Genomic DNA, 18,205 nt, shown 5'->3' with positions numbered 1-18,205 from the left:
ACATGTTTTTCAATCATGGCAGCTTGAAATCTTCTCGATACAGTTTTATGGGCCTACCACAAGGCTCCTGCCTAAGCCCCCTCTTGTACAGTTTTTACGTCAATGATATAGATGATTGTCTAACTAGAGATTGCACGTTGAGACAACTTGCAGACGATGGAGTTATTTCCATCACGGGTACTAATCCCGCCGTTCTGCAAAATTCCTTGCAAGATACCCTGAACAACCTGTTCACGTGGGCTCTCAAGCTGGGTATCGAATTCTCTACGGAGAAAACTGAAATGGTCCTTTTTTCTAGGAAGCACGAACCCGCCCAATTCCAGCTTCACCTATCCGGTAAAGCGATCAGGCACTCGATGTTTTTCAAATACCTAGGAGTATATTTTGACTCTAAATGTACCTGGGGAATACACATTGCGTATTTGAAACAGAAATGCCAGCAAAGCATCAATTTTCTCCAAACAATTACCGGAACATGGTGGGGTGCCCATCCAGGAGACCTCATTCAGTTGTACAAAACAACGATATTATCAGTGTTAGAATATGGCAGTTTTTGCTTCCGATCAGCTGCCAGGATTCATATTCTCAAGCTGGAGAGAATACAATATCGTTGCTTGCGTATAGCCATGGGGTGTTTGCATTCGACACATACGATGAGTCTCGAAGTTTTGGCAGGAGTACCCCCGCTTACTCTTCGGTTCACAGAATTATCCTACAGATTTCTCATCCGTTGCAAGATCATGAATCCATTGGTGATTGATAACTTCGAAAATCTACTCCAACTGACTCCTCAGTCAAGTTTTATGTCTTTATACCATGAGTACTTTACCCATGAAGTGCACCCTTCACCGGGCATCTCCAACCAAGTTTGCTTCCCATACTTCTGCAATTCCTCTGTCATTTTTGATCTGTCCATGCGACAAAAAATCCATGGAATCCCAGATCATCTACGCTCCGACTCCATTCCGCCGATATTTTCGGCAGAATATGGGAAAGTTAGATCTGATAAAATGTTCTTTACTGACGGTTCATTCATAAACGGGTCCACTGGCTTCGGCATCTTCAATGAAAATTCCAGTGCCTCTTTCAAACTCAAAGATCCTTGTTCCGTGTATGTCGCTGAACTGGGTGCGATATACTATGCTCTAGGGATCATTGAAACATTGCCCATCGACCACTATTTTATTTTTTCAGACAGTCTCAGCTCAATAGAGGCAATCCGCTCAATGAAAATTGATAAACGCTCATCTTATTTCCTAACAAGAATAAGACAACTATTGAGTGTTTTGGTCGAAAAATTATTCAAGATTACCTTAGCATGGGTTCCCTCTCATTGCTCGATTCCGGGGAATGAGAAAGCGGACTCGCTAGCTAAGGTGGGCGCTTCAGAAGGCACACTTTTTGAAAGGCAAATTGCCTATAATGAATTTTTTCACATTCCTCGTCAGGACACACTCGTAAGTTGGCAGCGCATGTGGAGTGAAGATGAGTTCGGTCGTTGGTTACACACGATTATCCCTAAGGTTTCGACGAAAGCTTGGTTTAAGGGATTGAATGTAGGTCGTGATTTCATTCGCGTGATATCTCGGCTTATGTCCGATCACTACAACCTAAACGCGCATCTCTATCGCATTGGGCTCGCAGCAAACAATCTTTGTGATTGTGGCGATGGCTACCACGACATCGAGCATATTGTCTGGTCGTGTATCCGGTTCCATGCTGCTCGCTCTCAGCTCTCTAGAGCACTGAGAGCAAAAGGCAGACAATCGGATATCCCCGTCCGGGATATCTTAGGTAGCCGTGATCCTGATCTTCTGCTTCATCTATACCTGTTCCTCAGAAACGCCGATGTCAACGTTTAATGATCTTTCCTTCATTGTGTCCCTGTTTCGTATCCCTCATATCCGATCTATAAACTTTTACTTAGTCGCGGCAATACATACACACACTCTTTACAGATACACGGGCCAAAGGTTGTGCAGTCCACTGATCATTCAACAAGAGCCAAAGGTTGTACCGCTCATGACAACTCTACACGAGCTGATGATTGCGCCGGCTAGTGACCATTCTATCCTGGATTCCTCGAGGCGAGAAAGACGCACCACGCTAGATATGGGGTACAGACTAGGGGGGCGTTGCTGATTAATGGTCAGCTGCATCCCAATAGGAAGTATCCCGTGTCGGGCACAGGTACAGATCATTGAAGACAGCAACATCACAATTACGAAAACACTTGTAATACTAACCTCGAGCCAACCGCGAGTAATCGGTTACATATTACTAACATAGTTATAAGGCAAACAAACATTGTCGAAATATTGAACTCCCGGCCCCGTCAGGTTGACGCCATATGAGCCTTAATAAAAATATATATTTTGGATTAAAAAAAAATATATATATATATCTTTGGTACCGCATGCAAACAACAACAATGACAACACTTGCAAGTATCAAATATCATGCTACATGTTATTCAGTATTGCCTCAAAGGAATCGCATCTCTAGATATCGTTCGTACAAACTAAGCGTAAACCAAGCGCCAAACAAGCGTTCGCCATAGCATGCATACAGAACCATACATTGGTGGCTTGAAACTACTAGCAATATAAAAATTTCTCATCATTTTGCGCTATTCTCAAAAGAAACGCTTCTGTTAATATTACTGGCCTCGAAAAGAGTTGCATTACTTTCTCATGCTCGAGAGAAGCGCAGCTGTCACCCTTAGTGAAGGATGTTTTGCTACTGGCAAGCAAAACCAAATCACATACAAAATTCCAGAACATTTACTTTCTCGATGACTAAACAATAGAAATAAACTCTTTTTGTTAATAACAACCTCGAAAACAGTAGCAATGCTTCATTATGATCAATATTAGCGCAAATGCAATCCTAGTTGAAGGCAGTTTTGCGACTGGCACGCGAACCCAAATAACTCAAATAACAGTAAGATATTCAAGATGCTTAGTATTCCCAAACCATTTTTTGGTGCACAACCTTAACGTCTGCTTAGTCATAACGTCAGTTTAATGCATTGATGCATTCTCAAAGGCACAAACGAAGCCCTTATGAAGACGGAAAATAAAAAAAAGTTAACTGCATGGAAAAAGACCGAATTATGCCACACAGCTTGTACTCTGGTGTAACACCCATCGATGCGAATTCACTGATGAGTTTGTCAAGAGCGACCGCCTTCACCACCAGCGGGGGGAGCTTGATTTTTGTTGCTGCCTGGGCGTTTACATTTTCGACCGACGCGCCGAAATCGCCTACTTCGCTGTTGTGTAAATGTATAGGAAAATAGAAACACTTAAAGTTTTCATGAATTTTAACCATTTACTAACCAGGGCATTCTAATGTCTGGCATATTAAACAAATCTTACGGAATTTCCGATTCGTTTAGTATGTAAATCGCCAAAATCCGTTCGCGGCAAAAATAGTTATTAACGATAACTTTATTTCATAAAAACGTGACCTGTTCTCTGATTTGACACCCTTAATGAAAGACGTAGTTCTACGTCAAAAGTGTGTGTAAAATCGAGGTAAAATGTGCGTAAAATCGAAGTACGTAAAATCGAGGGTGCGTATAATCGAGGGTCCGTAAAATCGAGGTATACCTGTACTCCGGTTAGACGTAGTCCCACGTCAAAAATACTTCAATGTGCAATTGTGCAACAGGGAACTGCAATGCAAGGATAACAACGAACACCTCGGGAGAAAACCCAAAACGAAACCTCTTTCCGAGAAGAGCGGAGGCTAAAGGAAACATTCCGAGCGAATCACGACAAAAGCGGGAGATAAAATGAAGTTAGAATTAATTCCCATTGATTGGGCCGATCAGATTAGGCTCAGCCAGAGAATGCATCACTTCGGGACTTTGCTATTCTTTTCCCATTTTTAGATCCCACTTTTCCCATTCGTGTGCCAATCGCGTAAATCTATTCCCTGCCGGGGGGAGAGGTTACCCCGAGGAGCCCCGAACTCGGAAACAAAAACGAGGAAAATTCATTATAAAAATATGAGAATAGAGATAATTTATTCGCTATGTTGTTTTTGCTTTTTTGTTCTGCTCTTTTTTCTCCGTTGCTTTCTACTGCAAACCCTCGTCTGGTCCCTCCCGATTGAATCACTGTGCCATGGGAAAGTATCACAATGTGCACGGGAGACGAAACGGGACGCACGTGGAAATCTAGATAGATTGGATTGGAGATAACTTCCGCCCGTCGGGAGACTAAATTCTAAATTCCATTGTTGTCTCGGCTAGAGAACTTTCCGTCGCGATGAAAAAAATAGGCATAGTTTATTGCGAATATAAAACGTTCACAGCGAATAATCACCGCAAATTAATCTCTCGAACAAGTGAAAAGCTTAGAATGGGTGGGGATCATTCGTTCCGCTGGAGAGCGCCTAGGCCCGGGAGAGTTACACTTACGCACCTCGTTTCAGACACTGTGGGACTTGATTTGGTAATCAATTCCCCATTATCCCAATTAGCTGATAATACGAGGTGGGGCTTTTTTCCCACGTGGCGGTGCCACATGTCATAAAATGTGCCATCATAACATCAAAACGAGATCGCCGCTCGCAAATCGTGAGAGTTTTTCACTCGAAATGCGATCATTTGATAGCTTATCGGCGCTCGATTCGTGAGAAAGAAGCGCCACCTCTGGGTGATTGGGTTTGTGCAAGTTTCTCCCGAAAATGGTGCTCAAAATCGGAGCAAAACGGGTTAGCAAATTGATTTATTGTGGTCATGAAATTGATTGATCGATATACCAAGTGGTGGGCAATAGAAGGGTAATAATTAACAGAGAAAAAAAAATGCATCGCGCAATAAACTCACCGCAAACTCCCATTCCCTCTCTGTGCGCCGCCACAAATCACCTCATCTCCGCCCTGATCGAATCGGAATGTTTTGGGTTGGGACCCTTCGCATTCGGTTCTGTTCCACTGCGAGAATAGGGTACTGGGCCGAACAGTGCGCGTTAGATTAGACGTGTGGGAATTCTAAACAGGTGCGAATGAAGGTAAACACACCACCAAAGAAAGGTCCCGGGACCCGAATTTCGACCGGGTGGGAAAGGGAATAGGGTGGAAAGAACAAAAGCGGAAAGATTCCCATCCGGATCAAACCGTAACGTGAGCAAATGTAAAGCGGAAAGCAGCGGACGCGAACGGGTGTTTCACCCACGATGGATTGCGTTGGCTCGGCATGGAAATTCACTACCGAGCGCACGGAGCTGACTCTGGGCGCGAAAAAGGTTGAGTGAGATAGACGCGAATGACTGATTGAAACGCGTAACCGCGCGGAAATGGTGGTTCCATGTTTACATTCTGTTTATAATATGCTGTCAAGGGGAGATTGAATCATAGTTTCGAGGCTTACTTGTATTTTTGTTCCTATTATTATTTAATGGTAATATGTTCCCTAAAGGAATTTCGCCTTTTCAGATCAGTTGCGATACTAGAACGCCGTGTTATCGTTCTTATATCACAAAAAAACAAGCGAAGAGGGGAGAAACTCTGAGCTCCCTTTTTGTAAGACGAGTGATAGAAATGACGTCTTCTTGTGTTTTTTGAATTTAAAAAAAAAATAAAGGGTGTGTCACATCAAATTGCATCACGGAAAAAACGCTGTAGAAATTCGCCCAGTAGACCGATCCTTTTGAAAATTTTAGACAGTAAAATAAAAACTATTAAACAACTTTTGGCATTTTCTTTTTATTCATACTTCGAGCCCAAGCCCGTATGCTCGCACCTGCCTCTTTACCCCGTCCATAAGGTTCTGTACAACGTCAGGTTGTAGTTTTTTTTTGAACAGAAATCCATTTTCTCTTGAAGTCCGCGCTTCTGTAGGCACTCCTTAAGGTAAACCTGCCCATTTACCGTGCTGGTCATCACGAAGGGGGCGCTCCGCTTTCCGCAAGAGCAGATCGCTTGCCACACCATGTACTTTTTGGCAAACTTGGATAGTTTCTGCTTGCGAATCTGCTCCGGAACACTGAATTTCCATTACCAGGCAATGCGGCTTCGACAGCATTTCGGTGTACAGCTTCCGGGCTCGCGTCTTCCCCACCATGTTTTGCCTTTCGTCGCGGTTAGGAGCCTTCTGAACCTTGTATGTACGCAGGCCCTCCCGCTGCTTGGTCCGCTGGACGAATGAACTTGACAAATTCAGCTTATTGGCGACATCCCGGACCGAACTTCTCGGATCACGTCTAAACTGCTTAACTACGCGCTTGTGATCTTTTCCACTGACGGAGCATCCATTTTTGCCGTTCTTCACCTTCCGGTCGATGGTTAGGTTCTCGAAGTATCGTTTTAGTACTCTGCTGACCGTGGATTGGACGATTCCCAGCATCTTACCGATGTCCCGATGTGACAACTCCGGGATTCTCGAAATGAGTGCACAGGATTAATTCACGACGCTCTTTTTCGTTCGACGACATTTTTCCAAATTTACGGAAAATTGACAGTGAAGCATGGCCAACGTGATCTATACACTCTTATCTGATTATAAGCGAAAGCTGAAGATATAATTCCTAAAAATTAAATTTCTACAGCGTTTTTTCCGTGAAGTAATTTGATGTGACACACCCTTTATATTATACTGAGAACATATGTCACATTTGTGGGAAAATAATCGTCATAAACTATATCACATTTGGCAACTCCGATTTTTCACGTAATTTGTTTTCATCGTTCTTTGCGCTTGGTAGTTAAAAAACTGATAGAAAAAAGCAAGTTGAAAGTTTTTTTTTTCTGATAATGAGAATAATAATTGCGCAACGCGAAGAAGCTCCTGTTTATTCAAAAAATTGAAAGAGGTTGTATCTAGGACACGACCGCATATTTTGGACGTAGAACTATGCAATTAAATTATGCAATCCACTTGTTTACCACTTCGAATATTATTTTAAAATACATCGAAATTTTTGTAATACATTAGGTTCTTCGATACAAATAAATTTGATGCCTATGACTACCAAAATTTGTGTGGCTCACGTGGCCAAGTGGTTGGCGTCATACCTAACATGCCGGGTGTTCGGGTTCGATTCCCGTTCTGGTCGGGGGGATTTTTCGTCAAAGAAATTTTCTCCGACTTGCACTGTGATCACGCGTATTCTAGAGCTTGCCACTCAGAATGCATTCAAGGTGTGTTATTTGGCGTAGAAATCTCAACTAAGTACTAATTAAAATGACGCAAGTAATACTACATTGAGACGGCGAATTTCCTCTAGGAACATTAGTGCCATTTGAGAAGAAGAAGAAGACTACCAAAATATGATGCCTAGGACTACCAAAATATGTAAACGGAAGAATTGTCAAACGATCATTGTATTTTACATTTCCCTCTGAAATCATTGCATATCTCATGTTTACGTAGTTCTCGAACCCCGAAAGTTCATTCACCTCTAGTATTTGAAATGACGATTTTTTTTTTTATGTAAGTTACGTTTGGGGAAGTTCGGTTGACTTTTTAAAAAAGCTGAACTACCCTGAACGGAGTCACAATGTAAACTGACTTTATTATTTCATTGATTTACACGATTGCCTAAATATGCTTAGACTATGGTTTTTATAATGTTTGCTTTTATGCCGAGTGTTGCGAAAAATGTGCCTGTGACTCGGTGCACTGGGTCGCAATGCTCCCTGCTGCTGGTGTACCGTGCCTGGGTGGTAACTGCTCCTCCCCTAGTGTTGAAACTCCAGGTTCAACGGTCAGGTTCTTAGCGATGGTGGTTGGTAAAAATGTACTGGTGCTGGGTCAGCGAAATGATCATCTATGGTTGACTTTTCTGGGTTGATTGTTGCTTTAGCTGATTGGGTTCTAAACTTGAAAAGAATGTAGATGATAAAGATTATGATCATAGAAGTTGTCAATGAAAATCCTCCGATTAACTGTTGTGAGTTTCAGGTTTTCCAGATGTTCCAGGTTTTTGTGGTGAAGTCTTTTCAATGAATGAATGTCGGTTTGCTGTTCTATTTTCCGCTTAACAACATTTAGTCCTGTTGAAAGCGAGAAGATTGGATGCTCAACGGTTTCTATGATTTGATTTGTAAATGTCATGTTTCGTATCGAAACTGAGCAGTTTTGGTATGTGATCAGGAATGATCCGATTAATCGTCGATTGGAAACTCCGCATGTGTTGTGAAATGAATCGTTCACTTGATTTAATAGTAGTATTGTGGGACTCATTTCCGTTACTATTGGGTAATGCGTGACGTTCTCATACGTGCACTTGCTGTCGTGGCCAATTATTATATTGGATATGCATTCGTCTAAGGAAACATCTTTCAAACTGTTGTGGTTGCAAAGACTCCAGTTGCCTAATCTTGAACAATGGTCTGTTTTCAGGAAAAGTTTGTCATTACCGTAGAGATACTCATCTCCTTCCAGTTTTATACGTAATGAATCTGTTATTATAGGAGCAATTTTCAGGTGCTGATATGTTGAGTTGCTAAGATTTGGAATGTTGATGATGTAGAGTATAGTTTGTCCGTTGGTGCCTATGGTGACGCTTGCGAACCCAAGTGCCTCGTCTATTAATTCGGTTGGTATACCTTGATCGCTAAGAATTTGAATCATGAAATCTGTCTCTTTTGATGTAAGCATTCTATTATTAACAATTCCCAACTTTGATAGCGTAATGGAATTTTGAATTTTTAATACTTCCTGGTTGATAATATCTAGATTGAGAATAATATTTATTAAATCATTTCCTGCCTTAACTGCTCTGTGTGTTTTATTTTCTTCCTTAATTAGATCATTAATGGTTTCTGTCATGTTATTCAGCCCATCATAAAGATCGTCATTGATAGTAATTTGTTGGTTACTATTTTCGGTAATTTTGTGAATTCCAGAGTCGATAAGTCGTGAATCGTCTGCGTCTGGTGAGCCTGACATCCACTTCCATGCTCTTCCGAGTGCGTCCCATCGTTTTTGTCGTCGGTGTGCCGGTTGTATTTGGTTGAGGTTTGTTTCTAGTTCATCTATTTTCCATTTTAGTAAAGCTGTCATTTCGGGGTCGTCATTTTTTCTAGTCAGAATCTTGGTTTTGATGTCGTGTACGGCTAATGCTATATTTGTTGTGTTTATTTTGTTTATAACTTTAGACTGCCCTGTTACAATTTTGCTCTGGGATAGGTGTATGATTGCTACATGTTCTTGGTTAAGGCTTTGTATTTGCAGTGTTCCTAAGACTGCTGGGATCCTGGAAATAAGTTGATATTTTTTACATTAGATTTGTGCAGTTTTGCATTTTCTTCGTTCCTGAACGTTACTTCATTGCTATTTTGAACAAAAGTTTTCTTGAATATTTTCTTGTGCTTCGGTTTAATGATTTTGTCTTTTACATATACCATTTTCCCAGTTTCTAGTGCAGGTGCAGTTTTACTATTTTTATTTGTTCTTTCAAGTTGTTTGTGTTGGGCTTCTTTTAGTCTAACTATTATTTCGTCGTAAGTCTTCTGTCGTATTTGTTCTAGTTCGTCAGGATTAATTTGTCTGTCGGGGTTCCTTTGATTTCCGAATAAAATTTCCTTAGGGGTTTTGAGTGTGGATGAGTGGATTGTGTTATTGTATTTTTCCACTGCTATGTGGATAATGTTATGGGATGGCAAGTGAGGGGTGATTTGCTTTTGAATTCTGTATAGTTCTAGGATGGTGGAATGAAATCTCTCCACAGGGCCATTTACTTCTGATTTGCTATTTGGGGTTAAATAAACCTTGATATTCAAATCGAGTAATTTCCCTTTGATATCGGGTGATTGAAATGCGCGCTCGTTATCCATTACAAGGGAGCTTGGTACGATAAAGGAGGTAACTGTTTCCCATATTGCTTTCTCAATATGAACAGCATGTCGGGATCTAATAGGAATCATGCGACCATACTTACTAAATTTATCAATGCTAGATAAAAAGTAGTTGGACTCTATTTGAAATATATCTATATGAAGGATTTGGTAGGGATGATTAGGGATTGGTGTTTCTTGTATAGGGATAATGAGCGGGTGTCGATCATATTTCGAAGTGTTACATTCATCGCAAACGCGTATAAGTTTCTTCAAATGTTGTATAATATTTGGGAAGTAAAATTCACGTAAAATCTGAAATTTATTCTCTTGGATTCCGCGGTGGGCTCTATTGTGAGTCTCTTGAATTATTCTTGTTTGCTCATCTGCGTCTGTAACATCTCGTAATATAATTTGGGTGAAACGAATCTTGAGCAATCCGGGCCTGCTGAAATATTTTTTAAACACTTCCTGGATTTGTCCCAGAATTTCTTCAGAAGTATACAATCCGTTGGTTTTAGTTGGATCACAAAATTCTTTTAGAATAGTGGTCAAAATTTCTTCGTTCAATTTCGTTCTTCTGATCAGAATTCTACGATAGCCAGGAAATGGATTTGTTACTATTGTTTCTGAGTTAGTTGTTGAAATTTCAATTATTAATTGGGAACGGAAGCTGTTCAAAGGGGCTTCTGTTGAAATGATGTAGTTGGAATCATCGTCTTCTGCAGAGTGTTGAGTGGGCGTTAATGAATTTATCTGAACGCGACTCAAGGCGTCTGCAACTACATTAGATTTTCCCGGTTTGTACATGATTTCATAATCATGTTCTTCAATGAAATTTTTCCAGTTCATGAGTTTTCTATTCGAAGTTTTAGGAGAAAGATTGTATGTTAGAGGTTGGTGATCTGTATAGATCTTAACCTTCTGACCGTAGAGATATCCTCTAAATACTTTCAAAGCCCAAACAATCGCAAGCAGTTCCTTTTCTATGGCACTGTACGATTCTTCAGTTTTGTTTAAAGTTCTAGAGGCAAAATGTATCGGTCTATCCTTTCCAGGGTTTCCTTGACTTAAAACAGCACCAATCGCGAAATTAGACGCGTCGGTCGTTAAGCAAAAAGGTTCGGAGAAATCTGGATAAGTTAGGATGTCATTTCCGGTCAGTATCCGTTTCATACTTTCGAAACATCTTCTTTCATCAGTGTTGAAATTTATACTTTTAGCACTTCTTTGATCTCCTTCTCCTCTCAAGAGTTTAGTTAAGGGTTTGGCTATTTTAGCGAAATCCTTAATAAATCTCCGATAATATCCCATCATGCCCAGAAATCCTCTAAGTTGTTTCAGGTTTCTGGGTTCCGGATATTTTTTTATTGCTTCGATTTTCTTCTCGTTGGGTTTTATTCCTCCGTTGGTTATTATATAACCTAAAAATTCCACTGATTCGTGTAGGAATTCTGACTTGTCTAACTGAACTTTAAGATGGGCGTCGTGTAACGTTATCAAAATGATTTCTAGATTTTCGAGGTGTTCTTTGAGTGTCTTTCCCATGACTATTACATCGTCTATATAAACAAAGCACCGTTTCCCGATGTGGTGTCGTAATACGTCGTCTATAGATCTCTGGAAGATGGCCGGTGCATTTTTTAGGCCAAATGGCATACGAACAAATTCGTATTTGCCATAATTGACGGAAAATGCCGTCTTTTCAATATCTTCTCCTTTCATCTTGATCTGATGGAAACCGGATGCAAGATCGAGAGTAGTAAAATATTTATTTCCTCCTAATTGGTCTATAGTGTTCGATATTTCTGGCATAGGGTATTTGTCCGAGATAGTCTTATCGTTCAATTTTCGATAATCTATGACAAGCCGGAATTTTCTTTCCCCTGAGGCGTCCAGTTTTTTAGGGACAATCCAAACAGGTGAATTCCACGCGGATCTAGATGGTCTTATTATACCATCGTTGAGAAGTTTGCTTATTTGTTTTTCGACCTCTGATTTGTATGCTATTGGATACGGGTATGCTTTCTGATAAATGGGTATGTCGTCAACAGTTCGAATTTCGCATTCGACGTTGGTGGTACAAGTTAATTTGTTATCGGGATTATGAAACACTTCTTTGATGTTATTTATGATGGGTATCAAGGAATTTCGCTCATTTTCGTTTAGATGGGAAATTCTAATTTTTCCTAAAATGTTTGTTGTTTCTGTTTTATTTATCGCTTGTCTTCGTGTAGGTGTAGGGCTGTAAAATTTTAGAGGGATGGTTCTCAGATCTCCTGAATCGCATTTAACTTTAAGGGTTTTTTTCGCACTAATAAGGTTAAATCTATTGCCGAAAAGAATTTCGGTTCCGATTATTCCGTCAAAAAAAGGATGAAAATCGAATACCAAAAAGTTGAAACTTCGATGCAAAAGTGGGTGGAAAATTTTTAATTTGACGCATTCTTTTATTTTCTGAGTACCAATAACACCTTTAATGTTTTGTTCACGCATGGTATTTATTGGCATTCCGGATGAATTAGCCCATTTCTTTGAGATAACATTTACGTTGGCACCGCAATCGATGAGCATTTTAATGACTCCTTTCGATGTAGGTATTTCAACGTAAGGGAGGGTTTTAACGTCAGGTTCTCCTAAAACCATTTCGTGACCCAATCGGTGTCCTCTAAAAAATTAGTTTCTTCAGCTTGGTCGGGCATTTGATTGGTGTTAGCTTCGTTAGAATTTTCGGCGTTTAGATTTAAATTTTCTAACGATTCCACATAATTTTCGTTATTGAAATCATCCTTACTCAATTCCAATTGTTCGGTGTACCATTTTTCATATTCTTCCGGATCGGGGCATTCTTCTAAGATGTTTGCCATTCGTTTAGCGTTAGGTTCGTGAACACGCATTGAATCGCTTGCTTGCCTACGTTGTGCAAAAGGTCGATTACCGTAGTTAATTTGATTAGTACGAATAGAGCTCGTATCCATCGGTTCCGGTCGTGGTTGAGGTTGCATAAATGTCCTTTTGGGTGCAAATACGTTAGGTTGTGATTGGAAATTGGTATTTTGGAACTTTTGACTTTGGAATGGTGTATTTCGAGGTGGTAATATTGGCAATTTTCCTGGGTGGAAATTTGAAAATTTGGGTTGCGAATAACGCGGGGGCACTGGTGGCGTAATATTTCTCGTTGGTAGATTGCTACGAGGAGCGGGTAATGGCAGTGGTGTCTGTGTATTAAATGGAGCGTTTCTTGCACTTAGGTTCAGGTATTCTACACAATAATGGTAGGCCTGTGCTAAATTACTTGGTTTGTAGTTTTTGCAAAAAAGTGAGAGCGGTTCTCCCAGACCTCTCACAAAGGTATCTAAGGAAAGCATATTATATAATTTTATTAGGGCGGTTTCGTGTCCCCGCCATTGTTCGTCTAAGTTTATTGCGGAACTTATGAGAGTTATCATCTCGATGATCCGGCTATAGTAGGTTTCGATTGATTCGTTCTTTGCCTTTGTCATATTTTTCAGCTGGCTGTCCAGTGTCATCAAATCCCTTTTGTCCGCGTAATACAGACGCAAAGTGTTTTTTATTGCCTCCCACTCAACGGGAGTATTGTTTGTGATGAGTACATCACTTGCTTCATCTTTAATTTTACGTCGGATAGTTTTTATTATCAGATGATAGTGAAATGTATCTCTACCATCTTCGAATAATTCCAATATATCTTCTACATCGAGAATCCATTGCGCGAGGTTGCGCGGATTCCCTGTGTAAATGGGCAAGTCTGCCACGATAGCTGGAATTTTGCCACGCTCGTGGAACGACATTCTGGTGTCGATCGTAAAACGTGGTGTGGCGTTTTCCAAAACAGGTGGCACGGAAACGATCGGGTTCGACGGGTTCAAGGCCATGTCGGGATCGATCGTAAGTGTTTCTAATGCCTCGATTATTGAATCAATTTTTGCTAATTCTAAACACTTTCACCTTTCACACAACACTTCACTTTAGATTAATTATTGTTTGGGGGAATTATGTTAGTTTCCGCGTTATTTTGTGATATAACAGCGCTCCGGTTACGGTGGGTCCGGCCTCGGCGCTCTGAATTAGTATAAGTTTATTGGGTTCCGTACTATCCGCTTTGCGGTACGGTTTTAGCTTAGTCTATTTCTTTCGAGTTTATACTCACAAGATTATTAGGAGGTACATTCGAGTACCGCGGGACAACGCCTTAGTCCTTGGAAGTCCTATTAATGCCGGTTGACTCGGGTCCTTCTTTTTCCTGGTGCGCTCGTTCGCTGTGCTCCTACACGCAAATCCCTCGGTTGACGACGGACGGAGCTTGGGTCCGGAGTAGGAGTAACTTTAGAAAGTTAACTCGGAGCGGCTTCACTACTAGGAGTACAATACTGTTACCAGGTGGAGGGTCCCTATTCGGGCGCCAGTTACGTTTGGGGAAGTTCGGTTGACTTTTTAAAAAAGCTGAACTACCCTGAACGGAGTCACAATGTAAACTGACTTTATTATTTCATTGATTTACACGATTGCCTAAATATGCTTAGACTATGGTTTTTATAATGTTTGCTTTTATGCCGAGTGTTGCGAAAAATGTGCCTGTGACTCGGTGCACTGGGTCGCAATGCTCCCTGCTGCTGGTGTACCGTGCCTGGGTGGTAACTTGTATTTATCACCGTCTCGAATTGTTTATAATTCCTCAGACTGAATCCTTATATTAAATTCCTAATCCTATTTTTAAAGATAGTTTTGGACACGTTAAAATCGAACACAGCACAAGCACTATTGAATTCACGGAAACAATTCTCTAAGGGGTTATGGAATCCGTAGGAAGTCCTATGGCGATTGATAAACAATAGATCTCGCTCACGTAGTTGTCGAAATGGTACATAGAATGATACATTATATAATAAGGATGGACAATCAAAGTTTCCATTTAACAGATCAAACACAAATATTTTTTGAATGTTGGCACGTCTAGAAGCTAACGATTCCAACGCGATCAGTCTGCAGCGGCTCAAGTAGTCGGGGAGATGGTCTGGATCTATCCAAGGCAGTTGTCGGAGAGCATATCTAATGAAACTACGCTGTACTCTCTCCATTCGTGTGATTTGGGTGATGTGAAACGGAGACCACACGCAGACAGCATACTCCAAAATGCTACGTACTAATGAGCAGTATAGCGATTTGATTGCGTAGACATCTCTGAAGTAATTGGTGCACCGACAAACAAATCCAAGGGCAGCAAACGCTTTAGCGGTAGTGACGCAGATATGCTCATTGAACCTTAGTTTGTTATCTAGGACGACTCCAAGGTCGCGAATGGAATCAACACACTCTAGTGTTTCAGGCCCGACTGAATAACGAAATTCAATTCGTGACTGCCGGCGGGTGAACGACATTGTTTTGCATTTTTTGATATTCAATTCCATTCCGTTATCCTCACACCACCGCCGTAGCTCCTCTACGTCAGCCTGAAGCGCGCAACAGTCCAGATGGGATGTTATTGATCTTCAAATTTTCAGATCGTCGGCATAGAGCAGTTTTCCAGCATTCAGTCGAAAGCTCAGGTCGTTTATGAACAAAACGAAGATAAACGGCCCAAGAACACTTCCCTGTGGTACCCCTGATGTGATGGGAAAATATCGAGAGTGAGAGCCATTGATGTTTGCATACGCCCACCGTCCAGATAGGTAGGAACGCAACCACTCACACATCCAATACGGAAAACCTAGGTGACTAGGTTTTCTCAGGCATCTCAGTTAAGAAGTATGTTTGGGGAAACATATTCCGGTCTGCACAACGACAAGCGAGTACAAAAGTACTCAACACCAAAAAATACCCCCGACTTGCATATATTTGCAAAGGGGATTCCCCTAGACACATTAATTTTAAGGTCCGTGTTAGGGAAACACAGCTCAGTGGGAAAAACTACCTCCGACTTGCATGTTTTCACAAAACAGATTCCCCCAGGCACATTGATTTTGAAGTCTGTGTTGGGGAAACCGTAAATCGGGCCAATCAAAACTTGGCAGTTAGGGCGTTTAGATAACGCTTGACATTTTACAATTATTCAATTGTTCATCTCATGAAAAATAATATCTTATTAATGGTGATAGACGCGTATAATATTTCCTATTAGTTGATGCCAGAGCTGCAATCCATCACCGTCAATGTCACAAAAAAGCTGACCATAGTCACTCAATTCCTCTCACGGTACGTGAGATCCAAATATTCAGTAGTGATACTCACTCTTTTGTTTCTGACACCTAACCAAATGACGGTTGGTTTCAATGCCTCTCACTGCCGATCGCTCTGTTTACAACTTTACGTTACGAGAGCGGTCGTTGTGGCGTATGTTGGTAGTAGAAATGTGAGTGATCAGACAGTTCCAATCATTTTTGACAATCGCGACGGTTGTTTAGATTAAGAAGGTGGAGTTAACAGGTGGCTCATAATTTACACTATTTAGAAAAGACGTATGAGGAATGGCAAGACGAAAGGTTTGGATTTGTTTATGTTATTACTTACGTTGGTATGGTTACATTTGATTTCGTCGAAGGTATTTGAAGCAGTATAATAAATAAACAGTTGTCGTTGAAAATAGTAACCTAGTAACCTTTATGCATATGCTTCCGCCAGCTGGCTCGGCTAATGTGATATGATTTATTCAGGGAATGCTTTGATCGTGGTACCAACATGGTGCATAATTTGCAGCTTTGTTTTTTGTGCTGGTTCATAACGGCAATCAACTGTGCCGACGAAACTGTAGCCAATGTTTAGTGTTGTTTAGATACCACCTATGTAAATAAATTCAAACTTACGGGATACGTCCGAACGGCAATTCTGACATTACGTTTTACCTTCCACTTCACTTTCCTTGGTTTAGATTTGTTTGTTGAAATAGAAGTTGTTGTTGTTGTTAGAGATGTCTAAATTTTTCGTTTATTCTATTATCGATTAATTGTGGGGCCATTTTTAAATATTCGAGTCATTCGAACAATTGTCTTTCAGTATTCGAGTATTTATTTCTTGCAGTTAAAATAAACAAACATACATAATAAAAAAGATTACGGTGTCATAATTTTTAAAGGTATATTAAATATAATTTTCAAATAAACATGGTGCAGCCAAAACCATTATTTGAATGAAATGGTATTTAAGTATATTGATAAATTTACCATTTCATAATTATTTGCGGATCATGAAAATGATTCGATTGAAAACCGACAAGGCGTTTTTTTTATTTAGAGTTAATCCTTACCAGATGTTAAGCCTATTTAAGTTTAGTTAATAAACGTGAGATGAACACAAAAATTTCATTTTTTTTATAAAATGAAAGAAAATTGTGATCTCAAAGAATCGCTCAAAAATCATCCACTACCATTGAGGCTTTATTGAGAAACTTCTTATACAGTGTTACAAACTGCGCCACGAACACGTCCAGATGGAATATATGTTTGCTTCCTTGCTGCATCCAGTGTTCATAATGCCCAGCAAAATTCAATGTTTGCGTCTTCAGACTCATATCGCAATTTTTAACCAGATTCGGTACCACTCCACAGATTATAACATTCGATAGAACGCCTTGAAATAGCAGCTCGTATAGCCGTTCGCTCACCCCCTCCAGCTTCTGTGGACTTTGTTCGAGGACAATCTGATTGGCGGTTTCTCGATGAAATATTTGCCAGTCAATTTCCGGTACTTCTTAGTTGACCGTGAACGGTTACTGTTGTACCTTGCAAGCTTCCAGCATGAGGATAGCGTAATTCTTTTCTCCGAAGGAATGTGCTGAAATGCAAATAGTGTTGTTACATTCAAGAAACAAACAAAGTACAATATTACATTCAAAATTTTAAGAATATCCTCCTAACATAGAGCCGGTCCCCTTATTCCCAAGCAACGACTTCTCACCGCGGGAATAACCAGCGAAGTAGAATTGGCGCACAAAATCAATCTGCACCTAGACACATACTTTTCAATGGTTCTTCTCAGCGCATCCTGGGTATCTTTGGTCAGCTAATCCACCACGGACAAGACGAGTCTCATATTCACTCTACCCGCTGGGATCAATTTGATTGATCAAATCCGACACGACCACCCTGTCATATATCCCGGTAGCCGATGAATTCAACTCGATGTGGTAATTACTGCTGATGGTACTGATTTCCACCTTCCAGGTCGAGGGTGTAGTGAATTTTATTATTTCATTGCGTAGCCGTTCCACGCCCGGTTGGAAAAGTTTCCACAGCAGATACATGATGCGAGTTTTCTTACTGGCCCGGAAGGACCGTATAACATGAGATGCGGGAAGTCTCCCTGGGACCGAAGATTAATCAGATGCACAACTTACGTTTTGTGGTAGTCCAGTTTGGACAGCTGGCGCGGTAAGGTAGCGGTCAACTCAGAGAGCCAT

General features: G+C 40.7%; 1 pseudogene; it reads right to left on the bottom strand.

Moving 5' to 3' along the window:
• Positions 1-17,155: 17,155 nt before the first annotated feature.
• On the bottom strand, positions 17,156-18,205 carry LOC129763558 (replication factor C subunit 3-like; annotated as a pseudogene).

Source organism: Toxorhynchites rutilus, chromosome 1 (genome assembly GCF_029784135.1).
Source record: "Toxorhynchites rutilus septentrionalis strain SRP chromosome 1, ASM2978413v1, whole genome shotgun sequence".
Taxonomy (NCBI): Eukaryota; Metazoa; Arthropoda; class Insecta; order Diptera; family Culicidae; genus Toxorhynchites; species Toxorhynchites rutilus.
The sequence above is the reverse complement of the archived record's forward strand: the minus strand, read 5'-3'. Positions and strand labels throughout refer to the sequence as shown.